Consider the following 14,961-nt stretch of genomic DNA (forward strand, 5'->3'; position numbering starts at 1 on the left):
ACATAAATTCCGTTCATAATAATTTCCGTTCAAAAACATAAATTCCATTCATAATAAATACGAAACCAAAAATTCGAAATCAACCGCTCATACAATACAATTTTCCCTTTAAATTAGTTGGGAACCTCCTGTCATACAAGACCTTAAAACACTAAAATGAACACACTAATGGCTCGATAGACAAACTAGTAATCACAAAATATCATGAACTTAAATCCAGGACAACACCAAAAATGTATTTTGAATTAACTTGACCTTTTTTTTTAACAACAAATTCCAATCACATTCATCACCAAGCATTTGTCCAGTACATATTGGCTAGTTAGATACTAGACCAAACCTTTACATAATCACCAAAAGTATAGACAGAAAACAAAAAACAAAAAAACATACAGTGATCTACTCTCCTACAGCAAAACATGCCCAGCTCCTCCAATTTAAAGTTCTTTGCTTTGCTCTGCATTTCGTCCACAGGAAAGTATTTGCTTGCATCTCGCCAAATATTGTATCTATATTAACACGCTTTCCACGGAAAATGCATTTGTTTCTCGCTTTCCAAATTCCCCAACACGTCCCCAAATGCTTACCTTTTGCCATAATATTGACGCCAGATAGCAACCCGTAAATAGATGATCCGCATCCTCTTCTTGTTCACCGCATAGCTTACAAACTGCCGATCCTTGTGTCATGCCCCTTTTCTTTAGCCCGGTCAATGTTGGCAGCCAATCTTGTACCCCGCGCCACCCGAAAATATTGACTTTTTTGGGAACCCATTTTACCCATTCGAAAGGATAATATGGAACCGCGAACCTAGATAGCAGCTTTCGAGAGGATGTAACCGAGAACAAACCGTCATTCGCTGGCTTCCAGATCCATTTATCAGGCCTAGAGGAAAGCGTAACGTCTCGTAATAAGTTCGAAATGCGCTGCAGCTGAACTCGTTCCACATCGGAGCATGGTGTTTGTCTCTACTCACATTCTGTCAACCTTGACCTGTTAATCCAAGGCTTTACATCAAACTGTATGAGTCTATTATGATAAATCATGCTCATTTAACACATTCATAAATAAAAATTTGTTATTGTCAAAGGAACGGCCATCGTATGTAAGGCATTTTCCTAACATAATAAGTCACTCTTCAATCCCTCATAAATTCATCCATAAATTGCACCATAATATAACATCTAATAAATACATTTTAACTTAACCTTACCACTTCCTTTCCGAAACTGGCGATGCATTTTCACTATACAAACTTCATTTGTGAAAAACAAAACCCAAAATTAAAAAAAAAATACAAAATTAAAGGGTGTCTTCCATTCTGAATTTGAGTCACAGTGCGATAAACCCTAGTAAACATTCGTTTTTTTTGAACTAGCATTAAGAAGAAGCAGATGCGAAAACAGAGAATTATATGATGGCAGATTCGATATTTTGAACAACCAAGATGAAGATTCGATTTTGTAGAAACATACCTGATGAAGAAGATGAACAAGAACTGAAACGTTTTGGTGGGAATAGAAAACATCGTTGTTGTTGATTGTGTAGGGTTTGAGTTTATACGCAGATGCTTAATTATTACGCATATGGGTTATCAAGAGGGTAGTTGGGTAATTTCTCAAAAAAAAGGAGAAATATGTAATTGATTTTATGGTTTGGGTAAATATGTAATAAGACAGCTTAAGAGGGGGAAATATGTAAAAATCTCTAAACTTTAAACCCCCAATCTTAACAAAATCAATATAATGAACATGATTTCATCAACTAGATACACTAATCCACTCAATTAACCACATAAAAAGTTTAGATTAGTATATTATTAGCTTTGAGATTAGGGTTTTTGATTTGATTTTTATTAATTTTTAAGATGATCAACTTGTACTTTTGTAATCTACTAGTAACAAGAAGCTTAAATATGGTGTTTAGAAGAGTTACAACTTTGCACAAGCCAAATAAGAAGAATAATAAGAAGGTTAAGCTCCAAGAAAGCTCCTAATGATGATTCATGCTTAAATCTTGCATTAATGACCATAATGTGCCTTAAATGTGGGTAATTTATGGTGATTAATGATGATTTATGGTGGGTTTAGTGTGGTTTCTTGGAGCCGTGAGTATGGAGGATGATAGGAAGGTTTTTGTGTTCTTGAATGATGTAAAATGGTGGAAATGATAAAATGATCTTCACATCTTTTCAAAATATATGGCCTTACTTTTCATCATACTTACCATACACATAATCTCTAGTTTTTTAACAAAAAAATCAAGTGGGTGGGACCCACATTGTTGACCGAATTTGATTTGGAGGGGGGGGGGAGTGTAACTTTTTTTATAAAAGTGTTAAAAATCCAGATATTTTGGTAATTAATCAAAGTATGGTGATTAGGGGTTTAATTGCACCAGTAAGGGGTAACTAGGGATTCGGAATGTTAATCGACATTAACTAGTTCACTAAACTAGTAGAAATTGCATTTTGATGCTTTAGATGCTTTTTGTTTGGTCGTCGGCTAGTTTACGGCACTTTTGCGTCGTACCGACGAAACTTCGTCGCAAGTTGTTATCTCACCGTCAAGCGATGCGTGAAATGATTCCGAGTCCAAAAATAGGCTTAACTAGTTCACTAGCTTCTTTGTTTGGTTGTTTTGTGACGAGAATACCGCTTACTAGTCTTCCGGGTCGATAACGGACAAGTTAGGTGTAGAGCAATATAATAACGGAAGCTTGTTATTTTGGACACTACAATGATATTCCCAAAGTGTTCTAGCGTATATGTCATCAATTGTCATAATTCCGAAGTTCAAGAAATGATAAAATTTAGTTTCGGACGAGTTACAATTGTCATATTTTTAGCGAAACGAACGTTTTAGTATTTAGGGCGTTGTTCCGGAAAGTCTTATATTTTTGCAAGATATGTTTTCATATTAGTGTTTTCTTATGTATATGGACTCAGTCATGTTGTTCGTGTGTCGTTTTTTATTGTTTCGTTTTGTTTTCACGGTTTGCTGGCATGAATAGTGTAACCGTGAATAGTGCGCGCCGCACTTTCAACCAACACTTTTAGGACATTGTTTGATTGGTTTCGAAATACGACGAAAACCAACATATGTTTAGCATTGTTTTCTTGTCCTAACACTTTTATCTAATAAACGACATAGTTACGTAATTAAATTACGCTAAATGCATGAGATTATGTAAACAAAATAGTGATTAGCTTGTACAGAATCACCGGTTATTTGCCATTTGTCACATCGTAAGGAAATAAGAGACAAGATAGTTGTAGAAAAAAACACCATTTTGGTAAATAGTTTTTCAACAACACCAATTTGATAAAATTGGTATCGTAAGCTATATTGAGTGGAGGTACCATACTAGTACCGTAACGAACCGAAGTAATACCACCGGTACCGGTGCAGATATTCATTTTTATGGTTTTCAATCGATGTAACACACGTATGATTGCTATGATGAGTATCGGTATCATATCGGTGCTGTAGTGAATCAAACCAATACTGATCCAAAGCACGCAGTGAAGCGCGAGAGAATCCCACTAGTTTTAAATAAACAATGATTATCACTAACTTTTACTAGTTTTAAACAAACAACGATTATCACTAACTTTTAATTCGAATTAAATACATACATCGAGAAAACAATTCATATTCATTGTAGTTCATCGATGATATTAATCTAGACCTGGTAAAACAAACCCATTCATTTCATTTTGGGTTAATATGGGTATTTTAAATTTTAAGATGGGTTAAGATGGGCCAAACAAAATTAGTCACTAGGTTAGGATGGGTTATGAAGTGGTGGAGTACGTCAGACGGGTATGAGACAAAACCCAAGCGGGTCGGGATGGGTATAAAATAAAATCACCAAACTAATTACTACTCGTAGATATCTATTCACAACTGCGACTTCACCAATTGCCGACCTAGTACTCTAAGGTCGTTCTTCGTGTAAAAATAATAAAAAAAATTAAAAATAAATTAAAAAAACAAAAAATAATATAAAAATCCGGAAAATTCTAAAAAATCAAAACAATTATAAAAAAATCCAAAAAAATTTAAAATATAAAATTTCTAAAAAATTAAAAAATTCTAAAAAATCCAAAAACTTCTAAAAAAAATAAAAAAATCTAAAAAATCAAAAAAGAATTCTAAAAACTCTGAAAAATTCTAAAAAATCAAAAAAAAAAATCCTAAAAAATCATACAAATTCTAAAAATCCAAAAATTTCTAAAAAATTGTAAAAAAAAAATTCTAAAAAATCAAAAGAATTCTAAAATATCAAAAGAATTCTAAAAAAATATAAACATTCTAAAAATAAAAAAATCTAAAAAATCAAAAGAATTCTAAAAAAATATAAACATTCTAAAAATACAGAAACCTAAAAAATCTAAAAAATCAACGAAATTCTAAAAAACCATAAAAATTCAAAAAAATCCAAAAAAAACTAAAAAAAAAAACAAACAAATTCTAGAAAATCAAAAAAAAATTTAAATAAAAATATTCTAAAAAATCCAAAAATTCCAAAAAATCGTAAAAATTCAAAAAAAATTAAAAAGTTCTAAAAAATCATGAAAATCATAAAAACTCTAAAAAATCCAAGAAATTAAAAAAAATAAAAAATTTTCGAATTTTTTAGATTTTTTTTATTTAGATTTTTTTATATTTTTTTGATTTTTTAGAATTTTTATGATTTTTTTATTTTTTCAGAAGTTTTTTGATTTTTTAGAATTTTTTTTGATCTTTTTAGAATTTTTTTTTGATTTTTTAGAATTTTTTTCGGATTTTATTTTTTTGAGTTTTTAGAATTTTTTGGATTTTTTGTGGTTTTATTATTTTTTAGAATTTTTTGGATTTTTATAATTTTCTTTATTTTTTAGATTTTTTTTGACTTTTTAGAATTTTTTTTACAATTTTTTTATTTGTTTTATTTTTTAGGATTTTTTTAGAATTTTTATATTTTGAACTTTTTTTTATTTTTTTATTTTTAGGGTTTTTTTATTTTTTGGATTTTTTTAGTATTTTTAGGATTTTTTATTTTTTAGAATTCTTTATTTTTTAGGTTTTTTTGACTTTTTAGAATTTTCTGAATTTTTTTTACAATTTCTTTATTTTTTTAGAATCTTTAATTTTTTTTTTAGATTTTTTAGGTTTTTAGAATTTATTTTTATTTTTTAGAACGAAAATCAATTTTTTTTAGAAATTTTGAATTTTTTGTTAATTTTTTTTTGTAATTTTTATTTTATGTTTTTAAATTATTTAATTATTTTTTATCTCTTCTTTACCCAAAATTTATATTAAACTAAACCCGTCCTATCCCAAACCCATTTTAACCCATTACCTCTCCAACTTTTTTTTTAATCCAAACCCTTCTTGACTCATTATCCAAACCCATCTAAGGGTGTAAGGAGTGGTTAAACACTTGAGAGTGACAAACTAAAAAATCAACCAATAAGAGTGCGCTAGGGATGAGCATATGCCTTCGAATACCGATCCCATACCGATCCCGTACCGATCCCGTACCGATCCCGATCCCGATCGGTATCCACTTTTTGGCGTTTTCAATATCGGTACGGTACGGTATCGGTATTATACCGATACCGACTCTCAAAATACGGTATAATACCGATACCGTATCGTACCGATACCTAACCGACATGTTCCGGTATCGGTATCGGTACCTAGTTTTGTCACACCCCTTTCTGCGGCGGAAGCACGAGGTGTGATCATGAAAGGTTCTCATTGCATACGAAAGGTAAACATACTACATGCTCATGAAAATAACTTCAAATACCATAATTTGAAATCATAAGTTAGCGTTTACATCGCGAGTTAACATAAAACATTGTCTTAAAAGGTTTACACTTTATTTAAAGACAAACACAAGCGACATCCACGAGCATAAGTGAGACCCCGCGCACATCCATCCTAGTTACCTGAAATACATGTGAGTTTTGGAAAAACGTCAACATAATGTTGGTGTGAATTCATGCCGTTTTGTTTTGCACTTTTGTATACTTTGTATGAAAACATATTTTGTGAATAAATCGAGTTTTCATAAAATCCAGTTTCATGTGTACACCACGTACTTATGTATGATTCAAATTCTTCTAGAGTACCCCACGTACTCAAGTATAATCCATGCTTTTCTTGAGTACCCCACGTACTCAAGTTATTCATCAAGTTTTAGAATGGTATGAGTTTTTATGTAAATTAAGTATTCCTGTATGTATCAGGATTGTTAATGGGTTGCAAAGCCATTAACATGTGACACGACATAGGAAGTCACCAAACCTTAGGCATTTAATTGGTATATTCTGAGACACAAAAGCACTACTCGATACTCGCCCTCATCGAGAGTGTGGCTGCCCGGCACCCGTTAGATCTAACCTTTTGTTCTGCGGTCTAGGTATATTGTTGATTAATGGTGCTTCTGTACCCTATTCGTGACACGATTCCTCGCATCATTTTTCATAGCGCATCCTACTTGGTACTCGTTTCTCACCAAGCGCGCTTCTCATATTCCTATTTCACAACACACTTGGTACTCGTTCTCACCAAGTGCGCTTCTCGTTTTCTTATTTCACAACACACTTGGTACTTGTTCTCACCAAGTGCGCTTCTTGTATTCTTATATCGCTACACACTTGGTACTCGTTCTCACCAAGTGTGCTTTTTATTATCATACCATTTGTTAAACATAAAAATATCTGTAACATGTATTTCACCCCCGAAGTTATAAAACTGAAAACAGTTAAGAGAAAAGGGGGAGCATGAACTCACAACTTTGCGTTCCTGTGCGTCGTAAACTTCACCGGGTTTGCTTATTTAACGTCGTAACCTATACGCGTTTTCTTAACGTTAGTCACTAGACTTGCGTCGCACAAGTTCAGTCACTCACTTTTGTATTCGTATTGTTGTGTTAAAAATATTTCATATTTTTAACTAAGTATCTTACTTATATTATTTTCGCAAATTAATATAAGTATCCTGTGTTTTGCACTTTGCACCCGAATTATGTGTCTTGTATATTGTATGTGTAATTTTCATGTTTATACTCCTCATGAGTATTTAGTGTATTTTTACGTCTTAATACGCTAGCACGTATAGCACATACTATATACACTTAGCACAAAAGTTGGTGATAAAATAATATATATTTTTCTCTCAAAAATATACATATTTATATCCACTTTTATTTTTGAAGAAATCCTCATTTCTTATCACCAAAAATTAGGGAAACCTTGGTAAAACTCTTAAATACATTTTTAGGGAATAAGTTTCTCAAAAACTTATATTTTTCTAAGTGTCAAAATTTATAAAATTTTGACAGAGTTTCCCCTAAAAATGGAGGTTTCCCATGTTTTCAAAACATGTGTTTATTTTCTTTTAAATCGTCATCAATCATCAACAACAATTATCAACAATAATCGTCAACAATAATCACTAATTTCTCCATTTCATGAACTTGAATATTTACAAAAATGTGTAGTAACTTACTAGCACATTTAGTAAGTCTCGTTATCTTTAAAAATAATTTTAGTTTCTTAAAAACTTTATTTTTAAAGATTATGAAGTCTCACAACTTCTAGTCGAGATTCGCAAAAATATTTCTTTGTTAAATTTTTCTGGTGACACAAGTGTCCACACACTTGTTTATTTACTAAAAACGCTTTTAGTTCGGATAAGATCCGGGTTTTAACAACACTAATATTTTTGCTTGGTTCTTCCGAAAAACCACTTGTAGATATTTAGATCTACTAGTTTAGAACTTCATTTTAAAAGAAAAATTACTTTTACGCAAGTTCATGTTATTGAGTGAAAGGGTTCGTCATCTAGTTATTTTTACACTAAAAATAGTGCTAGTTCATGTTCCATGAACATGACCTAGCGTGGTTAGATGACGATCCGTTCCCCTACTAGCATCCAACAATAATAAATAATCATAACAAAACAAGTTCCATAAGTTTTACACTAACATTCATTCATTAACCACCAAGTTTATTATTTTTAGTAGACTTTTTGTTTTGGTCTCTAGTGTTCATAATTTTTATCCGACAAATCTCTTATTAACCACTTTAGACAAGATCAATAGGATGTTTTAGAACACTTACTACTAGCTCGAGGCTAGGGAAGAAACTAGACGAAAAATAGGTGGTTAATGGCGTTGTGGTGAGGTCCTTGCGATTCCGTAAGCACCGGGTCTCCTTATGTGAACTCTAGCACCTTGATATGTATGTGGGATGGCAAGATGGAAAATTGAAAGTGTTGGTGGGTGGACTATGGTATTCGGCCGAGAGCATCAAAGAAGGAAAGAAAGAAATGAAATTTTGTTTGTTGAAATGAATGATAAGGGTGGCCTCATGGTTTAATTTATAAACCAATATCTTTAATTAACCACAAGACAATATGTATCCAAGATATTAAACATCCCTAAATATAATATCCAAAATTGTGTGGTGGTGTCCCCTACATGGGAACCGATTGGTTCATGTAGGGTGGGGCTTTTGGCTCAATTTCAACTACATAGTTAGTGATAGTTGTTTATTAGGAAAATAAATTAAATTACTAGTGTGTTGTAATTTATAACGGGTGCTAGGGTATTCGGGGACCCTAACTGGCTCAGAAAAAGACAAATAATGTTTATGGCAATATTTTCATATTCCGGGTAAAGTCCGGTTGTTCGGTTAGACACCGTTTCGTTAAAGTGCTAAATTACGCTTTTTAGTGTCTTTTGAGTACCTTTCTTGTACCCTTTCAATTCCCAACACTTAGGGAAATATTCTGGATAATAAAACGACATTTTTGCATAATATTTCAGTGCCAAAATGCTGATTGTAGCTGATTTATGTAAATTTTTGCACTTAAAGTGCGCTTCGGGTGCTTTTTAGTGCTTATTTTTGCTTTCGCAATGTATATATATTAACCCTTGTATGTACTCTTGGGTTTTAATGTATTTTTATTATTGGACCTACACCTAGGCTTCAATTTTATTGTCTGACTGCTTTCTGCAGTTCCGTTGACACAGTGTGTCTTACCGGTGAGTTTATTAGTATTTTTGACGCAACGCTCTCGTTTATGCATAAAGCAGTATTTTGTAGTATACAACGTGCATGAATTCACTTGTTTAACATATGTTCAGACATTGCTGACAATTAAGCACATAATTGTAGTCATTAAATAATAATTAAAGTGTACGGAAGTTACCGGTTTTGTGCCAGTTGTCACAGTCTCCCCCCGTTAAAAGAATTTCGTCCCGAAATTCAGGTTGAACTAACTCTCGCAGGAGTCTTCTTGAATAGGTGGGGATACTTTTCTTTGAACTGGTCTTCACGTTCCCACGTGTACTCGGGTCCGTGCTTAGAGTTCCAACGTACTTTGACAAGCTTCACACTGCTCCTCCTAGTCTTGTTGACTTTCCAGTCAGTAACCTCAACGGGTTGTTCTGTAAATCGGAGGGCTTCATCGATATGCACTTCATCCATCGGGATGATCACGTTTTCTTGTGTTGGACTCTTCTTCAGGTTGGATACATGAAACGTATCATGTACTCCATTAAGTTCTTCCGGTAACTCCAACTTGTACGCCACGGTACCAATTTTCTTCAAGATTCTGAATGGTCCGATGTATCGTGGATTTAGCTTTCCACGCTTTCCAAATCTGACTACGCCCTTCCATGGTGAGACTTTTAACAACACTTTGTCTCCCACCTCGAATTCTACTGATTTTCTTTTCGGATCAGCGTAGCTCTTTTGTCGATCTCGAGCCGCCTTAATGCGCTCTCGGATCTGCGTAATCTTGTCGGTTGTCTCTTGTACAAGTTCAGGACCAACCATACGTTTATCTCCGGCATCGGCCCAACATAAGGGCGATCGGCATTTACGACCATACAGAGCTTCGAACGGCGCGGCCTTTATGCTTGTATGATAACTGTTATTGTAGGAAAACTCAACTAAGGGTAGGTGAGTATCCCAGCTGCCGCCTAGATCCATGGCACATGCGCGAAGCATATCTTCTAACGTTTGTATAGTCCGTTCGCTCTGGCCGTCTGTTTGCGGATGGAATGCCGTGCTTAGATCTAACTGAGATCCAAAGGCTTCTTGAAATGATTGCCAGATTCTTGAGACAAAGCGTCCATCTCTGTCTGAAATGATTGAGATAGGAACTCCATGACGTGCCACAATTTCTCTTAAGTATATTTCTGCAAGCTTTCCAGTGCTATCCTTCTCTCGGATTGGCAGGAAATGCGCAGATTTCGTCAACCGATCAACTATTACCCATATCATGTCGTGCCCTCTCGGGGTCCTGGGTAATTTCGTTATGAAGTCCATCGAGATTTGTTCCCACTTCCACACGGGAATATCTGGTTGTTGTAGTAGACCGGACGGTTTTTGATATTCAGCCTTAACCTTAGCACATGTTAGGCATTTTCCAACATAGACAGCAACATCGCCTTTGAGTCTCGGCCACCAATAGTACTCTTTCAGGTCTTGATACATCTTGTCCGATCCTGGATGGATCGAATATCTCGATTTGTGGGCTTCATTAAGGATGACTTCTCGTATGCCACCATAGAGTGGAACCCAAATACGCTTCTTGAAGTATAAAGCTCCCTCTTCGTTTGGCACCATGTATTTCAATGCACCTCGGAGGTATTCAGCTTTACGGTTTTCTCCTTTAAGAGCTTCTTGTTGTGCATCACGAATGCATGCAGTGAGGTTTGTTCGAATGGTCATTTCTAACGCTCGAACTCTTAGGGTCTTACCCTTTTCTTTTCGACTTAATGCGTCTGCTACAACGTTTGCCTTTCCTGGGTGGTACTTAATCTCACAGTCGTAATCATTTAGCAGCTCGACCCATCGCCGCTGGCGCATATTCAATTCCTTCTGATCAAATATGTGTTGCAGGCTTTTGTGATCTGTGAAGATTGTACATCGAGTACCATATAGATAGTGCCGCCAGATTTTCAAGGCGAATACCACTGCGCCCAGCTCCAGGTCATGAGTGGTATAGTTTCTTTCGTGCACCTTCAGTTGCCTTGAAGCGTAAGCGATGACTTTTTGGCGTTGCATGAGCACGCAACCCAAGCCTTGTCGCGAAGCGTCGCAGTATACCACGAAGTCCTCCGTGCCTTCGGGTAGTGACAATATCGGTGCATCGCATAGCTTGCTTTTGAGTAGCTGAAAAGCTTCCTCTTGTTTAACACCCCAGTCATACTTCTTGTCTTTCTGCGTAAGGGCAGTTAGCGGCTGAGCTATTTTCGAGAAATTCTCGATGAATCTCCTATAGTAGCCCGCTAAGCCCAAAAATTGCCGAACTTCAGTCGGGGTTTTGGGAGCTTCCCAATTCTTTATTGCTTCAATCTTGGAAGGGTCTACATGAATGCCCTTCTCATTCACAACGTGACCAAGAAATTGTACTTCGCGAATCCAGAATTCGCATTTCGAGAACTTTGCATAAAGTTTCTCCTTTTTCAGTAGTTCCAAGATGGTTCTGAGGTGTTGCTCGTGTTCTTCCTTCGCTCGTGAGTAAATCAGGATATCATCGATAAATACAATCACAAATTTATCGAGATATGGTTTACATACGCGGTTCATCAGATCCATAAAGACCGCTGGTGCATTCGTCAGCCCGAATGGCATCACAAGAAACTCGTAATGCCCATAGCGCGTTCTGAATGCAGTCTTTGGTACGCTCTCCTCTTGGATTCTCAGCTGGTGGTATCCAGACCGAAGGTCGATCTTGGAATAATAGCTTGACCCTTGTAACTGGTCAAACAAGTCGTCAATCCTCGGTAGTGGGTACCGATTCTTGATTGTTAGCTTGTTCAGTTCTCTGTAATCGATACACATCCGCATGGTTCCATCCTTTTTCTTCACGAACAAAACTGGAGCTCCCCATGGCGAGAAGCTTGGCCTTATGAATCCTTTATCCAACAACTCCTGGAGTTGTGTAGATAGTTCTTGCATTTCGGATGGCGCAAGTCTATACGGTGCCTTGGCTACAGGAGCAGCTCCCGGAACCAAGTCTATACGGAATTCGACCTGTCGTTGCGGAGGTAGTCCTGGCAGATCCTCAGGGAACACCTCAGAAAATTCCTTCGCCACAGGAATATCTTCGAGTTTCGGCTCCACGGCCTTCTTGTCTATTACGTGTGCTAGGAAGGCAACACATCCTTTCCTTAAGCACTTATGTGCCTTCATACAACTGATGATTCTTAGAGGCGCGTCTTGTTTTTCTCCATGCACGATGAGAGTTTCATCATTCGCCAAAGGGATGCGAATGATTTTCTCATGACAAATGACTTCAGCTTTGTTCTTGGACAGCCAGTCCATTCCGACTACTACATCAAAGCTACCCAATTGAATAGGTAAGAGGTCGATGCTAAACTTTCGCTCACCAAGTTCGAGTGTGCAGTTTCTAACAACTTCGCCCGATTCAACAAGTTTTCCATTGGCTAATTCTATGGAATATGGAACTTCTAATCTACTAGATTCTATTCCGAGTATGCGTTTAAATTCCACAGACATGAAGCTATAATCGGCGCCAGTGTCAAATAATATGGATGCAAAGTGATTGTTAATGAGAAACGTACCGGTGACCACGTTAGGGTCCTCGCGTGCGTTCTTTGCTCCAATCACAAATGCCCGAGCCTGAGCATTGTCTTTCTTTGGGCAGTCTCTCATGAAATGATCGTTGCTTCCACACTTGAAGCATCCTTGGTTCTGCCCTTTCCCGTTATCATTCTTGTTACCAGCACCGTTTCCATTTTGATTCTTTCCCTTACTCCAACAGTCTTCTGTTCGATGACCCAATCTACCACACTTGTCGCACCTTGGAATGCGACAAGCTCCATCATGATGATACTTGCATTTTTGGCACTTAGGCATGGTGCCTTGGTATCCTTTGGCCGAAGTCTTTGCCTCCTTAGAGGGGTTGGTGTCACGTTTCTTGTTGGAACCCTTGTTGTTGCGAGTTACTTGATTCAGGTTCGCATGTTTCCTTTTCTTGTCACCGGACGACTCGGCATGCGTCACGGTCTTTTCAGTGGGGTTCAGCGATAATTTCTCCATACGAACACAATCTTCAGTAAGGCTGACAGCCAGAGTTACAGCCTCGGTGATTGTTTGGGGTTTAGCTGAAGTTACCATGCCACGAAATTCTGGGGCCAGACCCCAAATGTAGCGTTCAACGCGCTTAAATTCCGGGGTTACCATGTAAGGAATCACCCTAGACAAGTCATGGAACCTTCGAGTATACCCAGTGATATCAGCACCATCCATAGTCAAGTGCCAGAACTCTGTCTCTAACCTCTGGAGTTCGGCACGAGAGCAGTACTTCTCTCTCATCTTCTCCTTCAATTCATCCCAAGTCATGCCGTACGCAGCCTCATCACCCAGCGTTTGAACTTGCAAATTCCACCATGTCAGTGCTTCGTCGACAAACAGCCCAGTAGCGAAGGTGACTTGCTGATCCGCGGTACACTTGCTCATGCGGATTGTGGCTTCAGTCTTTTCCGTCCAATGCACAAAGGCTACTGCTCCTCCAGTGCCATCGTAGTTCATAGGTTTGCAGTCGAGGAACTGCTTGAAGGTGCAGCCTTGAACTGCGTTTCCACCGGACGAATCTCCATGTCCGTTACGCCTGGCACTACTTGGCCCTCCACTGTCTTGGGTACGGTTCGCCTCGTATTGGGCGATAGCAGCAGAGATTCTCTCCTCCAGTAGAGCGTTCAGCTCTTCAGCAGTTTTTGGTAGTGGGGGAGGAGGAGGTTGATCATCATTGCGAGCATTCACAGCTTTCCTGGGTGCCATGTTCTGACAGAACATAACACAGCAGGGTTAGGCATTTGTTTTGACGTCGTCATACTGGACAGTAGTAGTATATATTCACAGGTATATACCACATAATTAACATCAAATAATTATTACTCTAGCAGAGTACTTAGTAGGCTTGTACTGAGGGAATCTATACGTGACAAGACTTGCTGTGATTTCTGTGCACTGAATTCCATAATTATGTATGCATCCATAATTACGTAACTCCTTGCACAGTCCGCACAGTTCGTTTCATCCTCGTATCTCTTCCTTCAGATGGGCCATCGTTGCAGGTAAAGTCACATATACCTGTGACATTCTACATCTAGTATATGCTAATTATCACACATAATTGCACGTAATTTCTCAGTTAAGACAAGTGCTACTCCTGTGCACCCTAAGTCTCGTAGTGTCTTTTCTAGACTCGTGTAGTCAGTTTCCGGTAGTGGATGTCGCGGGACGTTTTATGCAATGAAAACTCTTTGAAAATTGTTTTCGTGATAGGATCCTAGAGATTGTAGACTAGACTCGAGAAGGAATCCTGGTTCACTACAATCGCAGCTCTGATACCAATCTGTCACACCCCTTTCTGCGGCGGAAGCACGAGGTGTGATCATGAAAGGTTCTCATTGCATACGAAAGGTAAACATACTACATGCTCATGAAAATAACTTCAAATACCATAATTTGAAATCATAAGTTAGCGTTTACATCGCGAGTTAACATAAAACATTGTCTTAAAAGGTTTACACTTTATTTAAAGACAAACACAAGCGACATCCACGAGCATAAGTGAGACCCCGCGCACATCCATCCTAGTTACCTGAAATACATGTGAGTTTTGGAAAAACGTCAACATAATGTTGGTGTGAATTCATGCCGTTTTGTTTTGCACTTTTGTATACTTTGTATGAAAACATATTTTGTGAATAAATCGAGTTTTCATAAAATCCAGTTTCATGTGTACACCACGTACTTATGTATGATTCAAATTCTTCTAGAGTACCCCACGTACTCAAGTATAATCCATGCTTTTCTTGAGTACCCCACGTACTCAAGTTATTCATCAAGTTTTAGAATGGTATGAGTTTTTATGTAAATTAAGTATTCCTGTATGTATCAGGATTGTTAATGGGTTG

General features: G+C 37.0%; 1 long non-coding RNA gene across 2 annotated transcripts; it reads right to left on the minus strand.

Moving 5' to 3' along the window:
• Nucleotides 1–217: 217 nt before the first annotated feature.
• Nucleotides 218–8,955, minus strand: LOC118491289. Of its 2 annotated transcripts, none has more exons than XR_004891146.1 (3): nucleotides 8,120–8,955; nucleotides 6,789–6,846; nucleotides 218–993 (listed from the first exon to the last, which is right to left on the minus strand). It is a non-coding gene; the product is annotated as an uncharacterized LOC118491289 (long non-coding RNA). The 2 variants fall into 2 exon arrangements; XR_004891145.1 differs by having other exon boundaries at nucleotides 218–1,007.
• Between the last annotated feature and the right edge of the window lie 6,006 nt (nucleotides 8,956–14,961).

This window comes from Helianthus annuus, chromosome 4 (genome assembly GCF_002127325.2).
Source record: "Helianthus annuus cultivar XRQ/B chromosome 4, HanXRQr2.0-SUNRISE, whole genome shotgun sequence".
In the NCBI taxonomy this organism is placed as follows: Eukaryota; Viridiplantae; Streptophyta; class Magnoliopsida; order Asterales; family Asteraceae; genus Helianthus; species Helianthus annuus.